General features: G+C 40.4%; 1 protein-coding gene across 2 annotated transcripts in view; it reads left to right on the top strand.

The window, feature by feature from the left end:
* LOC127424678 (prickle planar cell polarity protein 3-B-like) overlaps positions 1-19,469 on the top strand; it is a 74,783-nt gene that overhangs the window by 20,817 nt on the left and 34,497 nt on the right. Inside the window, exon 1 of one of the 2 annotated variants that reach the window (XM_051670064.1) lies at positions 16,357-16,470. The exons of the other annotated variant lie outside the window; for it this stretch is intronic. The gene's annotated coding sequence lies outside the window, so the exon portion shown is untranslated. Of the gene's footprint in view, positions 1-16,356; positions 16,471-19,469 lie in introns of those variants that run through there. 2 annotated transcript variants of the gene reach the window in all.

Genomic DNA, 19,469 nt, shown 5'->3' with positions numbered 1-19,469 from the left:
AGTAGCAGACCCCCTGCCCCTGTGCACCCAGCTGTGGCACAAACACGCCAGTGGGGTACAGGAACGAGAGTCCTCCTCCCCCTCCTCGGCCAATCTTATGGTGGGCGGCAGGAGCCAGGTAAGTGCTTCGATGTCCCTGGACTCAGCATGGCCACGGGGCTCGAGTCCCCTTAACATAGCACCTCAAGCTCCGCCCCACCGCTGGTACGTCCGACGGGATCATTTCCTTGGTCCCACTCGCCCGGAGTTTGGACACATGGCTCGCACTTTCCATCCCGTCCTGACTGCGCTCACTTTCATCAAAAGGGTAGGGGACCTGCAGGCATTCTCTGTCAGCGAATCGTGCCTGGAGTTTGGTCCGGGTTACTCTCATGTGATCCTGAGACCCCGACCGGGCTATGTGCCCAAGGTTCCCATGACCCCTTTTAGGGATCAGGTGGTGAACCTGTAAGCGCTGCCCTAGGAGGAGGCAGACCCAGCCTTGGCGTTGCTGTTTCCGGTGCGAGCTTTACACATCTATTTGGATCGCACACAGAGCCTTAGAAGCTCCGACCAGCTCTTTTACTGCTTTGGTGGACAGCGGAAAGGAAGCGCTCTCTCCAAACAGAGGCTTGCCCACTGGGTCATTGACGCCATCGCGATGGCATATCAGGCTCAGGACGTGCCATCCCCTGCGGGGTTACGAGCCCATTCTACCAGGAGTGTGGCGGCCTCCTGGGCCCTGGCCAATGGCGCCTCTTTGGCAGACATCTGCAGAACAGCGGGCTGGGCAACACCCAACACCTTTGTGAGGTTCTACAATCTCCGGGCTGAGCTGGTCTAGTCCCGTATATTGACAGGCACGAGCAGGTAAGTTCCGGGACAGCTGGCCGGGTGTACCGCTTGCGCATAGTGCCTTTCCCCTCCCTTGAGGTGAAGACGTGCGCTCTTGACTCCCGGTCATGTTCACAGACTTTGATCCCTGGATGACTTTCCTCCTTAGCCATCTGGCAGTTGAGTTTGCGGAGAAACTCGCTGACCGGCCCAGTACATGCGCTAATGAGCACCTGTACTGAGGTAGGTGCTCCACATGTGCTGGTTCCCCGAAGGCTACCCCATGTGATATCTTCCGCAAAACCGTTTCCCTGTCGGCAAACTGCGTCTTCCTTGGGCAGAGGCCCCTCTGCCCCCGGTCGCCATGCTCTGTAGGAACTGCTCCCCCTTCGGGTAGGACCTACCAAGGGACCTCTCCACATGACATACTTCCGACAAGACTCGGTAAGACCATGTGATGTATTCTACTCAAAATAACTCCCCCCCCCCCTTTTTGGGTGAGGTGTGGTCCCCGCAGTGTCTTCCCCTTGGGAGGGATACCCCCCGACGCAGACACTTATGGCTCCCAGTCAGTTAACAAATTCCACTCTTTTTGGGGAGAAAAGAGAGGGAAAGAGGCCTCGACTGGGCTAGCCTGTCCCTATAGTTGGGCAGTCGACTTGTTCCTGATGGACCGTTCGATGCTCATAAGAGCGTTGGGGGAGGTTACGTGATGGCCTGGTGCGCTGGCTACGAGGCACACAGCGGTCTGCCCGTCACACACCGCCAGTTCACGTAACACAGTTCAGATAGTTGTGGCGTTTTGTATAGGGACCCCTAGTGTCACTACATCGACACATAGGGAACGTCATGGTTACTTTCGTAACCTCCATTCCCTGATGGAGGGAACGAGATGTTGTGTCCCTCTTGCAACAACGCTGAACTACCCGCTGAAATGGCCGGGACCTGGTCTCGGCTCCTCAGCACAAAACCTGAATGAGTGGATGCATACCAGCTCCTTTTATACCCGTATGTCCGGGGGAGTGGCATGCAAATTCCACTCGCCAATTCTCATTGGCCTTTTTTAAAAAAAGCAGAGGTGTTTGGGGCTCCCAAGAGTGACCCCTAGTGTCACTACATCGACACAATGTCTCGTTCCCTCCATCAGGGAACGGAGGTTACGTAAGTAACCATGATGTTTTTTACAGTGAGTCCTCGCTTTGAAGGGGGAAATTAGAGTCATCATTCAGGGGATGCAGTGCAGAATTTGTACATAGGAAGTTAATGCTGAAATCAACAACCTATATATACAGTACAGTATATATTAGTCGCAACTATATAGAAACTTGCCCCCTCAGCACATAGATTGTGTCTCGAATTTTATATGTTGTGAATAATAATAAACCTTATTCCTCTTTAAACCTCATCTGGTGAAATATATGTACAAAACCCTTAATTTGGTGAATATATTGGCTATAAAAAGCTTGGTTTGGTAAATAGTCTATTAACTAAAGCATTGTAATGGAGCCAAACCATCGTTATTGCAAAATAAGGGTCTCTGGTGTGTTTTGGGCTTGTTTATAGTTAAAAGTCCTGCATCATGCACCAAATCTTCATATTTTCTGGGTATTATTGGGATTTTGGTTGAACAATAAACTGCATCAGGACATTTTTTTTTCCATCTTAGACTCTAGTTGCCTTTATACTATATGTCTGCCCGTTATAGCAAGGAAAGACTATGATTTTATCTTTTTATTCTATAAATCGATTTTAAAAACTATCGGCCAATTAATGTGCCTTTTCCAGCACTATAGTTATTAGTATCGGCAAAATCCATTTTTGGTCAACTTCTAGTTACCATACAGTTTATTTTAGCATGGCTGGAAAATTGTGTTGACCAATCAGCATACAGGACTGGAACTTTCTGTTTTATAAATCTGTATTATAATGGCCATCGGTGACCCTTCTTTTGAGATATCAGCATCAGCATTTGAAAAACCTATTAACCACTAGCTACAGTATTTCAACTGACAGCAAGACCACTAGCACACCAAAACAGAGATATTTAGATATATTGCAGACATTTAGCTCTGTAGATTATGTTCCCCCCATCAGATTAAGTTTAGATTTTAGAAATCAGGATCCAAAGGGCAGTTTGTGAAGTTTAAATATGCCAGCTGTTGATATGTCTTTCTGTGTGCATTTACTAAATCATCATAAATGGACCATGTGACTGCTGTAGTTTAGCTCTCTTGGAGCAGTCACTCTCTTTGATAGAATAGATCATTTGATTGTTGTATCAGTCACATGGCATTTGTTTCATCTGCTCTTGCTGTTTATTTAAAGATGCACTAAGTAACAGTTTACTTTTGCAAAATCACTTAAAATCTTCTCTTTTAATCTCTTTATGTACACTCACATGTGATGAAGACTTCAGTCATATCAGCGGGCTAGAAAAAGCTGTTTTATTTTTATTTTGCAGAAGTCCCCCTCATGTAGGCTACCATGTTCATATAACATCATTTCATGAATACTCCTCACTTTATCTCAGTACCCTTATTATAAGGACAGTTTCATTTTAAATGTATAAATTAATGATGGGTAAATAAAATTTAGTTGCTCAACAAATTAACCATTATAGTTTTTTAAACACACACAAGTACACATACACCCACACGTCTCAGAAAAACTGATCTCATTTACATGCATTTAAAAAAACGGTTTATTCCAGATTTTCTGCATAAAGCGGCATTCTGAAACATCATGTAAATTTGAATGCTGTTTTCCTTATGCCACTCAAGGGATTAAGAGAAAGCAGTTTAACACCTGGGTTTCTCCTGGAAACGCAGTTTATCTGGCCTTGTAAACACATATGCGGATTTCTTACAGGTTTTTGAAGAGTGCGCATGTGTGTAGATGGAATCATAGAATGGAGCCCAACAAGTCAACACACCGGAAAGAATTCAGCATTTCTGGGAGTACAGTGGGAAAAGCACATACACTATAAAATATACCCATTTATACATACCAATGTAAAATATTGACTGACTGTCCCTCATGTTCGCGTAGAAGTGCTCAAGTTCATTAGAGAAATCCCCAAATTTGACGTAGGAGGGAAACCCCACTATTGCAGCGTAATTTCACTGCAGGTTGTGATAGAAATTTAAGGAAACAAAACAGCAACAACTCTGGAATGTCTGGAAATAAAGTGAAGCAGCAGTGAATAAAATAGTGAAGTCTTTCCTGGATTCTGTGTTTGTTATTTAATCAAGCACCAAGGGGAAATTACGTAGTGTAGAGAATGCTGCTCACTGATAGAGCCGAGTGTATACGGGAGTGAAGAGTACGCCGCATAAAGGAATAGTTCACCCAAATATGAAAATTCTCTCATTATTTACTCACCCATATGCCATCCCAGATGTGTATGTCTTTCTTTTATCTGCCAAACTCAAATTAAGATTTTTAGAAGAATTTCTCAGCTCTTTTGGTCTATACAATGCAAGTGAATGGTGGCCAGAAATTTGAAGCTCTAAAAATCACGCGAGTCAGCATAAAAGTAATGCACATGACTCCAGTGGTTAAATCCATGTCTTCAGAAGTGATATGATAGGTGTGGGTGAGAAATAGATCAATATTTAAGTCCTTTTTTACTATAAATTCTCCTCCCTGCTCAGTCAATCTCCACTTTAACTTTTACGTTCACATTCTTCTTGTGTTTTTTGTTGATTCACATTCTTCATGCATATCGCCACCTACTGGGAAGGGAGAAGAATTTCTAGCAAAAAAAGACTTAAATATTGATCTGTTTCTCACCCAAGCCTATCACATTACTTCTGAAGATATGGATTAAAACACTGGAGTCGTATAGATTACTTTTATGCTGACTTTATGTGCTTTTTGGAGTGTCAATTTTGGCACCCATTCACTTGCATTGTATGGCCCAACAGAGCTGAAATGTTCTTCTAAAAATCTTTGTTTATTTTCAGCAGAAGAAAGAAAGTCATACACATCTGGGATGGCATGAGGGTGAGTAAATAATGAGAGAATTTAAATTTTTGGGTGATCTATCCCTTTAAACAGTGCATGTAAATGGGAACGCAGCTGCCTCGCAATAAGCTGATTTCTCGCAATAAACCGCTTTCTTGTGTCCATCTAAAAAGGTAGTCAGAGTCAGTGGTTGTGAATTGTGCAAAGAAGCCAGACAATGGCCTGGAACAAATGCTAAAGGACACAAGGCATTCCAATGAGATCAGAGGTGTGTGTGTGCCGTTCTCACCCTAAATTAGTGAAACAGTAATAGCTTTTGGCGTTGTAGGAATCCTTAGCTCCCCCTGTGTGTGTGTGTGTGTGTGTGTGTGTGTGTGTGTGTGTGTGTGTGTGTGTGTGTGTGTGTGTGTGTGACAGAGCAGAAAATCACCATAAATCTTCTATTTGCACTCTTCACTCCCACCCGTTTTTGGGTAGTTGACAAATAACATGGACTTTAGGATAAAATGTATAGTACATGAATGTGTGAGGGAAACATGAAAGTGTTTATTTAAGGTGAGGTGACTGGTTTCTTCACCATATCTTTTAATATGTTTAAGTCAATATTTTCAGTCACCCTTTCGCCTTCATTTAAATAGACATCCTGCTGTATAACATGATCATCAGGTTTTGCACAAACTTGTGGAGTCCATATCAGCTCGAGTGCATGCTGTCATTTAAGCAAAAGGGGGACATACCAAATACTAATAAATTCTGAAATGAATGTTTTTCATTTCAACTTTTCATTCAAATTGGAAGCTGACAATTAAAGTAAATTAGGTATGGCAAAATAGAAACATTTTTAGCAGTGGTCTCATACTTTTGAACCCCTCATTGTAGTCTCTCAATTAATCTGGAAAAAAGTAATGAAAAACCATTAAAAAATGGCACATATAATAATCATAAAAGAATTGGAAAAATATCATTTAAAGTAGTTTCTGATGGAGTATAGCATATCACATTGCAGGACTTTCATGTCAACTAGCTATTTCTGTCCAAAGTCATACATCATTGTCAGTCTAAATCTAATCTGCCAAGCACTTTAAGTGAGCACAACACTTCAGTCACTATTCACATACTACATACAAATGCAGTGCACATAAACACGCACATCTACATGTACAACATCAGTTTAATCTGGGAATCCATGTTGCTTTAACCCTGCTTTCTGATTCTACACAAACTTCACATTTATAAATTCAACTTGCTCTTAAGCGCTGGGCAAAAAAAAAAGAAAGTCTCTCGCACAGTTTTCTTTGGTATATTCACTTTGGGTTTTTTGTTTTTGTTTTTTTCAGATTAAGCCCGTTCTGCATCATTTCTTTTCTTCACAGACTCTCTCACCCTCATGTCCACCCGTCTGGCCCCTTACTTTGTGTCCTAATCCGGCCTGTCAGACTAATAAGATTAGTCCTTTCAAGTCCTTCTGCTGCCGCTGCAGCCAAGACTGTGGAAATAGAGCCATCAAACTCCCAGATTTATCCACCACGCTTCACTCTTCTTTGTCTGTGCCTCTCTTTCTCACTTTCTTTCACTTATGTTATTCTGTTGGTCTTCTTTAAGGTTCACATAATCATGTACAATATCTGATGCATGTTTAAGACATTAATTAATTCAAGAGTGTGCATACACATACATTGAAGTCTTTAGGTAAAACTTGACAGAATAACCTTGCCGACAGGACGTGCATTAGTGTTTGAAACTGCAGAGGTGCAAGTTTTTGCCTAAGGCAATCTGCCCTTGTTCTGAGCCCATTTTAAATGCATTTTAAGGAGATGCTGTAACAGGCAGTAGTGTTAGGTCTGAATAATTTACAGGTGATCGGGGTGGGGGTGGGGGGGGGGGGGGTCATAAAGCTTTTATATGCTTTATAAATAACTCAAACGCTGTATACAGTATGTTCTTTTTTGTTGTGAAATAAATAATTAGTTAAATACTGCTATTTATCACACTGTTTATCATGTTTATGTTAACTTAATGAATGTTACATGTATATATTATATAAAATAATAATAATAATTATTATTATTATTATCACACTGTTTGTCATGTTTACATTAACTTAATGAATAAGTTACATGTATATATTATATAAAATAATAATAATAATTATTATTATTATTACCACACTGTTTATCATATTTATGTTAACTTGACGAATAAGTTACTTGTATAAACGGTATTATATAAAATAAATATTATTATTAAGAAATCATTATTATTAATAATTGTTCAAAGTTCTCCTTTTCAGACAAGAGATTTACAAACACAATTGTAAATGTATTCTGTTAGTGATGTTAAATTTTTGAAGAACCTCAACAAAAAGATGAAGAGACAAAACAAAACTGAGAAGTGTTTTTCCTATCATTTCAAAATTGAATTGCAGACTTGCAGTACTGTAATAGCATGAACTAAAATTACTATTACTTTTATATTGCATTTTTTATGCGGTCAGATTTAGTCTATTACTATAAATGCACTAAGATTTTTATGTGACTTAATTAGTTCTGATGGAGCTAGAAGGTGATAGATTGGTCCCAGAAACCATGGTAGCTGAGCACATCTGTCTTGTCAGAGTCTCTTCTAGAACAAATAACGATGTTGTCCACTGCAGTTGTCATGGAGGTTGTCAAGCTCTTGTGGGTATTTGATTGAGTTACCAGTGATCTGCTGGTGGTGATAATAGAGTCTGGTGGGATAGTAGACCCTGCAGACCCTGAGAGTCATCACTCAACCGCTAATTGCTGCCACCACAACACCCACGTAAGAAGTCCATCTGTTTTCGAGACCGGACCCCTCTATGACCACTGCTACTTGCATTGCAACTGTTTAGCACAGCACGTTGACAGGCCTCATTTCTGGTGGACGGATACTTTTTGATGGATTGAGAAGCATATTAAAATATGCTTGCAACATAGTCCCTTTGACTGGTACTTGCAATTGTAAATCAGAATAGATTTTGACATTTTCAGAAGAAAATGTGAATAGTGCTTTATATAGTGGGTTTTAGCGTGTCCGCTACATGGTTGCTGGGGTGTTCTTGGTGGTTGATTACTGGCCCAAGTCAAATGCAACCACCCCCAAGACTCAATAGCCAGTGTGAAAAGTGTGAAAATAAATGTTGTACGTTTGGACGGACTGAATGAGGGCGTTCTAGTGCGTGCCAGGGCCAGTTGCATTACCACTGTCACTTCCAGGGCTTAATCGTGCCTCCTCGGTGCTTATTCGGGTCCAACGGCCAATGGCCTTTGGCCCGCCGATTGCCCTTGGGCCAAAGAAGGCCAACTGGTGATTGAGGCGGGGTCAATGTCAAAAGCTGAGTTTTGCAAGATACTCATGCTGTGTTTTATTCAGGTTGGATGTGGGATATTCCTATTTGAATTTTACGATCTCAGACCATAAAGGAATTCCACTGCCAGATGCTCTGAAAATTACATTTAAACAACCAAAACTGCTATGCTCCTGTTAGCTTAACAGGGGTTTCTCTGTCACCACAGATGTCTCCTAGCAACCCAACTGATAAACAGTGCTGCTACGCTAGCCTTTGTACTACAGGTGTACAATCATTAAAAGAGAGTTTAATTTACCTTCTTTTGTACACCTGTCTGTGCTTTAAGCTTTAATATCTTGTAATGTAGGAACTTTGATTCATTGATCGATATCATTTAATAAGAGTGAATGTTTATCACTAACTTTGTACACCTCTGGGTGCCGACACACACCTGCAACTCAGCGAGAAAAATAAAATGCAGACACATTACAAATCCCTTAAGACGGGCACAATGGGCAAAGCAGTGACCAAAGGAAGAACTTTGGAGATCATGGATGGAGTGCTGGGACAACGTCCCTCTGATTGTGGAGAGACCACTCGGGACACCATGGCGGTTAAAGTCGGTGAGTTGTCAATGGTTACTTATCATCCTAACTAGCTAATGTTTACATACAATATAAACTTGATATTCTAGATAGCTAGATAACATGCGTATTTGGTTTGGCTTTTGAAGTGGGTGGGGTGTGTGACGTTTGTACCAGGGCGGCATATTAAGGGCGGGTTTTAGGGGAACACTGTGGGGCTTTTGGCCTGATGGTGGGAATGTTGAGCGATTTCTGTCTTGTGGCTCGTGGTACCTGGCTCTCACTGGCCCGATAGTGGAAAGGCAGCTATTGATATTCTGGTTCCAATATATGGCTCGGCTCCCTCCTTCAATGTAAGTCAGTTGGGTTTTTTCACCCTTCTAAGGAGAAAATGATAAATATGATTGCTTGTCCATAGAAAACATTGTTTAACACCTAAGTTTAATACTTAGCGTAAGCACTTTGTTTTAAATTACTTATATTATGAGCTATAGAAATACCGTAGCAAGCATGACTAATAATGTTTTGTTTTGTTTGTTTTTATACAAATCATTATTTGAAAATGCCTCCAAAATTTTATGGATCAAATTTGACTAGATAAATGTAGCAATTAAAAAGTGGCTCCATACAGTACATAATCACAGAACCTGTTATGTGTGAATACAAGTAAAAAAAGGAATTATGAAACATGTTCTTAGTGAGAGAGAGGCAGAGGGGAAGGGTTGTGAAGGAAGCCACCTATTGTTTGGCTACTGTGTTTGGTACAGTGGCCTGAGGGGGTAGAATTAAGCGAACGAGGCAGAACAAGGGAGAGGACTGTTATTTGACTCGGCACAGGCAGGTATGACGTTTTGTTCACTACGAGGTCAATGAAGAATGGCTAACTTGCTTAAACCGGCCTGGGTTGAAGAATTCAACATTAAAACTCTTAAAAATCAAGTTTGGAAAATGGACTTTAAGATTGGCAGCATCATAACTATACTGTGATCTATGGTGGTACACTCTTATTACTGAGTACCGGGTACTAAGTGTCCAGTTACTTAGAATATGATCTTATGAATCATTCTGAACAGCACTGTGGCAGCAGTGGAGACATTCAGGTTCCTGGGCTCTACCATCTCACAGGACATGAAGTGGGAGACCCACATTGACTCCATTGTGAAAAAGGCCCAGCAGAGGTTGTACTTCCTTCGCCAGCTGAGGAAGTTCAACCTGCCACAGGCGCTGCTGATACAGTTCTTACTCAGCAGTCATTGAATCTGTTCTCTGCACTTCAAAAACTGTCTGGTTTGGTTCAGCTACGAAATCGGACATCAGAAGACTACAAAGGACAGTTCAGACTGCTGAGAGGATTATTGGTTGCCCCCTGCCCTCCCTTCAAGAACTGTACACTTCCAGAGTGAGGAAAAGGGCTGGAAAAATCACTCTGGACCCCACTCACCCAGCCCACTACCTTTTTGAACTGTTGCCTTCTGGCCGACACTACGGAGCACTGAGCACCAGAAGCGTCAGGCATAGGAACAGTTTTTTCCCTCAGGTTATCCATCTCATGAACAGTTAAAACTGCCTCACTGAGCAATAATTATGTGCAATACACAGCTTGTTTATTGTACATATATATATATACATACAGTGTGTGTGTGTGTGTGTGTGTGTGTGTGTATATAAATATAGTCTTATTGTGTAAGACTTTTTTTTATTATTATCTCTGTCTTGTTGCTCTATTGTTTGTGCACTGGAAGCTACTGTCACCAAGACAAATTCCTTGTATGTGTAAGCATACTGGCAATAAAGCTAATTCTGATTCTGATGAAGTGTGCACATTTGTCAGGTGTTAGTGTGTTTGAACTAGACTTACAGGAAGTTTGTTCTGATTTACCATCATAATCGTGATGGCAGTGATCATGATGGTGATGATGTTAATATAATGTTGTGTATTTTGAGAGTGGTGTTGGCTGTTATATGCACTTTATTTTGGCAAAAATACATCTATTGGTTGTAGGTTGGTGTATATTTAAGCATAAGTATCACATGTTTGTTGACTGTAGTTTGGCAAGTATGTTAATATGCTGTAGTTTTGTTACAGCATATGTATGTTTCCAGCGCCAGGGCTTAATTATAGCCAGATTTGATAGTGTATCAGTAAATGATCTGTTATCTTTTCAGGATTTTTATAAATAGAGAGCAGTATGAATTTACAGCATAGATTTTTGTACAGAACAGTTTAATCTTCATTCCTTAATAGTTTTATATAGCAGTCTTTATATAATCTAATTCTCAATATTTATGTCTTAATTTCTTTAATCCCATGACTTTGACGCTGTGTCAGACGCTGATGCATTGGGAGCCGTATACCATAATGCCATAGCGCTTTAATATTTAAATATTTAGAATATTTTAACGCTGTGTGTTTTACACTCTAGACTCAGTAGGGTGCAGCGTTTCATCCTTATCGGTGGAAAATTGCATGTAGGGGAACCGTTAACAGAACCGAAAGTCATGAAGATCATACGATTTCAGTGTTTTTTAACGAATGGTACCGGTTCTCAGTACTCCCTACAAACCCTATTCACTTATTGAATAAGTGTCCGATTCAAGGGCCTCAAGTCCAGTGTGGGCCACAGTCCACCGCTCTTTTTACAGATAAGATAATATCGGCTGTAGGAGCATTTTTGTTCGGTACGATCTCTATCGTAACTTTGACGAGAAGAATCAGTACCTCTAAGCATAGAATCAGCACGTCCCGCACCTGTACGGTGGAGGAATGAGCACTTAGTTGAAGCGTGGTGACCTCTTCCTGAGCTGAAGCACATCCTAAAATGCTGCGGGGCCACGGAGTCTAGGCTACCTATAGACCTGCCGATGGCTTGGGCAGTATCCTTTATAGCTCTTGTATGCTTCACCCAAGAACGTGGATGTGAGTCTACATGGCTTGGATGGATTAGTTTTCCACGGCAGTCAAGAAAAACAATTCGTATTGCATTTATTGAGATAATTTCAGACTTCAGCAGAACAGATACAAAAATCTGAAATAAATGTAATCAAATTATAGCAAAATTTCAGTTTTTGCAGACTTGTTAATGTGTACTTCAGTAAATAAGTCAGATTTATTCAGTTATCATTTCGACTAATTCATACATGTTCTAAATCCTGAGAGTCATTTGTACTCATAAATAAGTACATTAATGAGTCTTTTAAATGCACTTTTAATGCACTTTAAAACCACCTTTTAAATTGCATTTTAAAAAGGTATTTGGCAATTGCTTTTCTTAATTCATTTGCCAACTGCTTTTCCTCATCCATTTGCCAATGGCTTTTTTTCCCCCATTTTTTTTCTTTTTACTTTTTCTTTTCCTCTTCTTTCTCCAACTGAGAATCGAGTTAAAAAAAAAAAATCGTGGGAGCAACCAATTAACTTTCAATTCAGTTATAAGACACACCCCCCTCTCCCACCTGCCATTCGAAGAGGATGTAAGACGGCCTGTCATTGGACAATGGTACGAGCAGTTTTCATGATATTATTGGATCTGCGAATCCCGCGCTTCAGAAACGGATGCAAAGCATATCAGAAGTTAATGGTAGCTCGTTCACTGTTGCTGTGAAATTCTGAATGCGGCCCTATCTGACCGTGCACAGTGATACATGTCCAGGATGGGAGCTAATAATCGTGATGCTGTCAACAGAACCTCCAACCCGCGCCCCGAACTGAAACATGTGCAGCAACTGCCATTTGCCGCACCTTACTTCACCGCTTGAGGGACCAAGCCGATGAAGAATACAGCCAGATCCTGTACTAAAGCAGCTCTGTGAAGTAGCACTCTATATAATTAAATCTTTACCAAAACTATACCATTCAAAAATTAACGTTTGTGCTGGTTCTGTGTTTGAGATATCACATTATGTTTTTGATTGTGTGACGTCGCTTTCCACCCCATGTGGTCCAAATCGCTCCAGACCGGTGCCGTTCATTTGTGCTCAGTTTGTGCCATTAAAAGAAACACTGTAACTATTTTCCTTCCTTAGATGTAGCAAGAAACTTTTCGGAAGCAGTGACGTCACTCTCCACCCTATATCGTCCAGATCACTCCGAACTGGTGCCGTTTGTTTGTGCTCGATTTGTGCTGATTTGTGCCGTTTTAAGAAACACTGTAACTATTTCCCTTCCTTAGATATAGCAGCTTTTCGGGGGCAGTGACGTCACTCCAAATCGCACCGAACCGGTGTCGTTCGTTTGTGCTCGATCTGTGCCGTTAAAAGAAACATCATAACGTTTTCCTTCCTTTGTACTTAACAAGAGAGCTTTTGGGAGCCAGCTTCTAGCTTCCAGGAGTGGTGGTGGTGTAGTGGACTAAAGCACTGAACAGGCAAGCAGAAGGTTTATGGTTCAATCCCTACAGCCACCACCATTGTGTCCTTGAGCAAGGCACTTAACTCCAGGTTGCTCCAGGGGGATTGTCCCTGTAATAAGGGCACTGTAAGTCGCTTTGGATAAAAGCGTCTGCCAAATGCATAAATGTAAATGTTCTAGCTAAATTCAAATGAATAAAAGCAAATTCAGAGCTGAAAACTGTGGCTGTTTGCTTGTGAAAAAAAATCGGATTAATTAGCCTATATAAACGTGATGTACAGCTTTGTTCAGCAGTCTCACATATAGCCTATAAACAAATCATAATTTGCAGTACAAACATGGACAATTTTTGCTGTTGCATTTGGAGTTTGATGGGCTGAAAGATTAATCTTTGCCAAAAAATTAATGCTTCAACGATACCAAACACGGCACAAACCAGCAGCAAGCACAAACGATGGAGACAGATGAGGTGATTGACATGGGGTTTAGCCTGTGCGATTTCACGGCTCCCAAAAGCTGTCTTGTTAAATACAAAGAAAGGAAAACATTATGATGTTTCTTTTAATGGCACAAATTGAGCACAAAATGAACGACACCGGTTCGGCACGATTTGGACTTCATGTGGTGGAGAGTGACGTCACTGCTCCCGAATACAAGCTGTTATTTTAAGGAAGGGAAATAGATACAAGATTAATTTTAACGGCACAAATCAGCACATATCGAGCACAAACGAATGGCACTGGTTCAGAGCGATTTGGACGATATAGGGTGGAGAGTGACGTCACTGCTCCCGAAAAGTTTCTTGCTATATCTAAAGAAGGGAAATAGTTACAGTGTTTCTTTTAACGCTACAAATCAAGCACAAACGAACGGCACCGGTATGGAGTGATTTGGACCACAAGGGGTGGAAAGTGATGTCACACAGTCAAAACAAAATAGCATCTAATATCTCAAACACCGAACCAGCACAAATGTTCATTTTTGCAGCACAAATCAGCACAAACGAATGGTATAGATTTGGTAATGATTTAATTATATGGGGTGCCAACTTCATTAAGGTTAAAGCAATTGCTTCTCTGCACTGCCTGACCTTACAGCTAAGCACTGGGACACGATGAAACTATGTAAATTGTTTCTGTTTATAAAGCTTAATAAAGTGTTATCTTTCGTTTACACAACCAGAAGGTCTTTTTTTCATCCAGTAAAAGTTATGTTAAGTGACTGTTGAGCCACCATTAACTTCTGATATGCTTCGCATCTGTCTCTTATGCACGGGATTCGCAGATCCAATAATATCACGTAAACTGCTCATGCCGTCATCCAATGGCAGGCCGTCTTATATGCTCATCGAGTGAGAGAGGGGGTGTCTTATAACTGAGTCAAAAGTTCATTGGTTGCTCCCATAAGTCAACAGTCCAATGGCATTTTTTTTTTTAACTCGATTCGCAATTGGAGAAAGAAAAGGAAAATCAAAATGAAAAAGAAAAGCCATTGGCAAATGGATGAGGAAAAGCAACTGGCACATTAATTAAGAAAAGCAATTGTCAAATACCTTTATAAAATGCAATTTAAAAGGTGCTTTTAAAGTGCATTAAAAAGTGCATTTAAATGACACATTAAAGTCCTCATTTATTGCTACATTTAATGACAATTTAAACATGATATAAATATGATTTATTAATGTACAATTTTATTGTTAAATATAATGACATTTTTAAACTTGAATTAAATAAACATTTAAATGTGTCTATTTATTTGTCCATTTATAAATGGGATTATTCACATTTTTATTTTCAAATAAATAGATTGATAATTTATTCCTTTATTCTTTTGTAAATGGCACTCCTGGGCTTCCATATTGTTGGACTCCATCCTGTGACGTTCGTTATCCTGGTCTGTTCCACGCATGCACACTCTTCAAACACCCATCAGAGCGCCGCTTATGCATTTACATGCCAACATTAAGCCACATTCTCAGTGAGAAACCTAGGTGTGTTAAACCGCTTTTTCTTAACCCCTTAAACGGGGTAAGCAAATCAGCATTCTTGTTTACATGATGTTTCAGAATGCCGCTTTCTGCTAAATTCCTAGAATAAACAGTTTTCTTAAGTGCATGTAAACGTGGTCATTGTTGTGCATAGGTTTCTATGTAAAACCAGTGAATCATGGCATTGGCGGCTGTTTGTGACAACACCCTGTGCAGCCATACCATCTGCACACGTTTGGTATCTTGAGGATGCAGCTGGTAGCAGATTGTATGTGTTGATCTTGGGTCAGCAGGACTAGTGCCAGTAGAGCTTAACCAGCACAGCTGAACCTGTTGACCGGCGCTTATACCTGACCCTGAACATTACCACACTATTTCAGTGTGTTTTAGAAGTGCGCTAATCTATGTTTGTCCTGTTCAGGGAACAATAGGATAAAAAAACCCGTTTATATAAGCTCTTTATTCCTTCTGAACAGAGTTTGTGACTAAGTGTGTGAATGTCCATTATTATACTACAAGATTTCTGTGAACTAGGTGTACTGTATGTACTCAATTGTTTTAAGTTTATGTGTATAATTTTTTTTATGTTAAAATACTTTCTTGTATCCCAGCTTAATATACAAAGACAGCTATAAGTAAACCATAAGTAGGATGAAAAGTGTAAACGCTATGGTGATATCAAATTCTTGATCCTCTGTTTATTTGAGTGTCCCGACCACTTGTGGATCTTATATGGCAGATGAGTAGCTTGAAAAGCAGTTTGCATGCATGTGTGTATATGATAGAGAGTTCAGCTTAGGACAGGCGTAGGAGTGGCAGCTTATGCAGAGAAGTAGGGATTGGCAGAATGGAGGATAGGTGAAAGAAGAGAGTAAAATCAGGGGAAAAGCAGCTTTTGTTTTCCATCTGTGCCTTTTAGTGCCCATGCTGCCTCTGTACCCCTGGAGCACAGTCTGAGGCATTTTCTAAACAAAAACACATACAAACTCATTGATATAGTGATGCTTTGTCTTACAAAATGCACTTATATTCACTGTTGTCCTTTGTGCTATTAAACAGCATTAATAGCTCTTACTGTCAGGCTTTAAGAGAACAGTGGAGCTCATCCCATAACTGCATTGACCGGGATTAAGCCCCCACCCCCTGCCACACGGAACGCCATAATATTCCTGTTTCGCCCCATGTAAACATGAAGATCTCATTTTGACCTCATTTTTAAGATTATAAAGAGTGAATGCTGAGATCAGAGCTGATCACACTAGAGTTGTGATGTCATCGCTGCCCCGCCCTATGACTGGCTCTCCAAACTATGACACATTTCTCTCTCTCATCAGTTTATGACTGAGCTCAGTTGGAGAAGGATGTTTATTTTGTTTTGGGTCAATGTCAGTACAGAGGATTAGTTCTGTGGAAAAGTCCGTCACACCTGACTGTTTTCTGGCTGATTCTGGAACCGCATTTTGTATGTGTTTGGTTATTCTTTTTTACTTTGGAGGATTATTATTAAGTTAATATTATTTATTCAAGCAATAAATAGGCTGTACTACAGTGTAAAAAATAGTCACGGCTAAAGGGGGCCGTTAGGTACAGCGAACAGCAGATTCACAATGTAACATAGCTATATTGACTATCCTTATTTTCACAATACATCACAAGGTTTACAATATAGCACAGTCTTGTATGCATTAGTTTGTTGCCCTAGTTACCACAGTTTGACATTTTTTCAAAAGAATCACAAAGAGAAATATGATTTATGTAAGACATCAAATACAAACGTCTCTTTTATGCGCCAGTCACTGCTGCTGTATGCCCCAAATAGCTAAAAATTCTGCTCTTACCTTAGGCAGTTTTCTACAAAATGAGCCATATTTTACATGTCTGTGAGCTTGCTTGTGTGAATAACCCAATATTGTACTTCACTTTAGATGTCCAGAACAAAATATGCAATCCAGTGGGAAAAGCATGCTAAACAAATCATCGATATATATGTTATCGACTGTTGATGATAAAATGTTATATATCATCGCAAAGGGGAGGCTCTCAGCTTTCTAATGACCTAGGCTGAGCTTCTAGTCCACTCAGAGGCCGAGATATTTAATGAAACTATGAGTGGTGCATGCTGAAAATTAGACTGAATGTATATGGACGAGCATATCTATCAGGGCTTAAATGCATTAGAGCACCACATACATTTCAGATCTGCATATTGTGATGGAAGATGATAGAGGAAAAATATTTTTTTTAGTACTTGCTTTCATCTAGTGGACTAAAATAAGACTTTTTGGAGGGAGACAGAGCAAACAGAACCAGAATTACATGCTTAGGACATGTTAGGACAACAACAACAAAAAATTCTATTCATCATAAGATTGTAAATGTATGCAATATTATTTATGAATAATTGGGAGGGGGGGGGGGGTTGGGGGGTCTGATAAATGTGACCAAATTTTGGCAATTAGTCCACATTATGTGTGAATGGTGAGCTTTTAAATTTGAGTGTGAAAAATTGCAAGCGGCAGCCCAAAAATGCCCCAGTTTGTTTGCATTTGTTTTGCTGTGTTGTGCAGAGATCATGCGGCCATTGTAACTTTGTAGTTGGTATGGGCTAGAGGTTGAGCAATATGTTCATTTTACAGATTAATCAGTGCCATTAATAACTATTTAGAACTATCGGTTGTCTGCAAAAATCAACACCGATAGTTTTCTTTTTTTTTTTTTTTCTCCATGTAATTCCTCCATGTTCCTCTGTGGCCAAAACCCTTCATAGATTGTAGATGATGGTAAAAGTGTAAGCACTTTTCCTTGTGCATTAGTATGAGCTGTGAATTTCAGGCTTGTTTTGTAATTTAGGAGTCCTGTGCTTTGCATTGAATCTTCTTTTTTTTTCTCGTATTATTATTGGGATTTTTGTTTTTACAACAAACACGCATCTGAGATGCTCATTTTAGACTTGCTGCCGCTATGTTTTTGCCCATCACATTAAGGAAAGACTTAAGAATTTATTTTTTTACATTTAATTATCAATTTTTAAAAACTGTCTGCCTTTCTCCATCTCTCGCCATGTGTTTGTTCCACCCAGCATTTATCCTCTTGTCAGCCAGTCATAATGGGGAACTTATTAGTAGTCATAATAGTTGATACCTGGTGACAACATAAAGAGATACATCCTAGGACGTAACACCTACTTAACAGGCTTATCAGGTAACTACTGTAACTAACTGAAAACACAAAGATGTGACCATTTGTAGCTCCAATTTATTTATAATTGAAAATAAATTAAATGACAGATTAGGGTAGTCTACACTTAGTTCAAAAAGCTATATTCAATCATTTTAGAATTATTGCATTTTTAATCAGGCTCAGAATAGAATCTATTATCTGCATATCAATTTAAGTATGTGTAATTTTTGGCAGTCCAATTAAATAGTGACATTTACATTTACAGTTAGTCATTTAGCAGATGCTTTTATCCAAAGTGACTTACAAATGAGGAACATAACAACAATTTGTCATACAAAAGTCAACAATATCTGCAGTATCTCATTGTCAAGTTCTCACAGTGGCTGGAGTAGTAAAGATGCTAGCGTAGAAGAAAGAGACAGACAAGGATTTTTTTTTTCATTGTTTAATAGTAAGTGCATTTAGTCAGTGTGAATTGGTCAAGTGCTCATGGAACAGATGTGTTTTCAGCTGTTGCTTGAATGCTGAGATCATATCAGCAGATCGTTTGGAGGTTGGAAGCTCATTCCACCACAGAGGAACAGAGAGTGAATGATCGTGAAATGGACTTTGTGCCTCTTTGTGAAGGGACACCAGGCACCGCTCGTGCATTGATCACAGAGAGCGAGTTGGGACAAAGACCTAGAGGAGTGGATTGAAGTAAGAGGGTGCTGTTCCATTGGCTGTCCTGAAGGCCAGAATCAAAGCCTTGAATTTGATGCGTGCAGCTACTGGCATCGAGTGGAGTGAAATCAAGAGTGGGGTGACATGCCCTTTTTGGCTGATTGAAGAACAGACACGCTGCAGCGTTCTGAACCATCTGCAGTGGCTTAATCATGCTAGCTGGCAGACTGGCCAGCAAGGCATTACAGTAGTCCAGTCTTGAATTGACCAGAGCTTGGATCAGGAGCTGTGTAGCATATTTAGACAAAGGTCTGATTATCCTGATGTTGTAAAGCGTGAACCAGCAAGACCGGGCGGTTGTTGAGATGTTGGCAGTGAAGTTAAGCTGGTCATCCACCACCACTCCCAAGTTCAAGGCTGTCCTGGTTGGCGTTCGCGTAATTGGTTGTGGTCAACAGAGGGGTTGGCCGGGATCACGAGAAGTTCTGTCTTGGCAAGGTTGAGCTGTAAGTGATGTTCCTTCATCCCGGCCGAGATCTCCGAGAGGCAGGCAGAGATATGAGGTGAGACGGTGGGGTTGTCAGGCTGGAACATCAGGTAGAGCTGCATATCATCTGT

The sequence above is a fragment of the Myxocyprinus asiaticus genome, chromosome 33, assembly GCF_019703515.2.
Source record: "Myxocyprinus asiaticus isolate MX2 ecotype Aquarium Trade chromosome 33, UBuf_Myxa_2, whole genome shotgun sequence".
In the NCBI taxonomy this organism is placed as follows: Eukaryota; Metazoa; Chordata; class Actinopteri; order Cypriniformes; family Catostomidae; genus Myxocyprinus; species Myxocyprinus asiaticus.
This window is presented reverse-complemented; position numbering and strand designations above follow the sequence as displayed.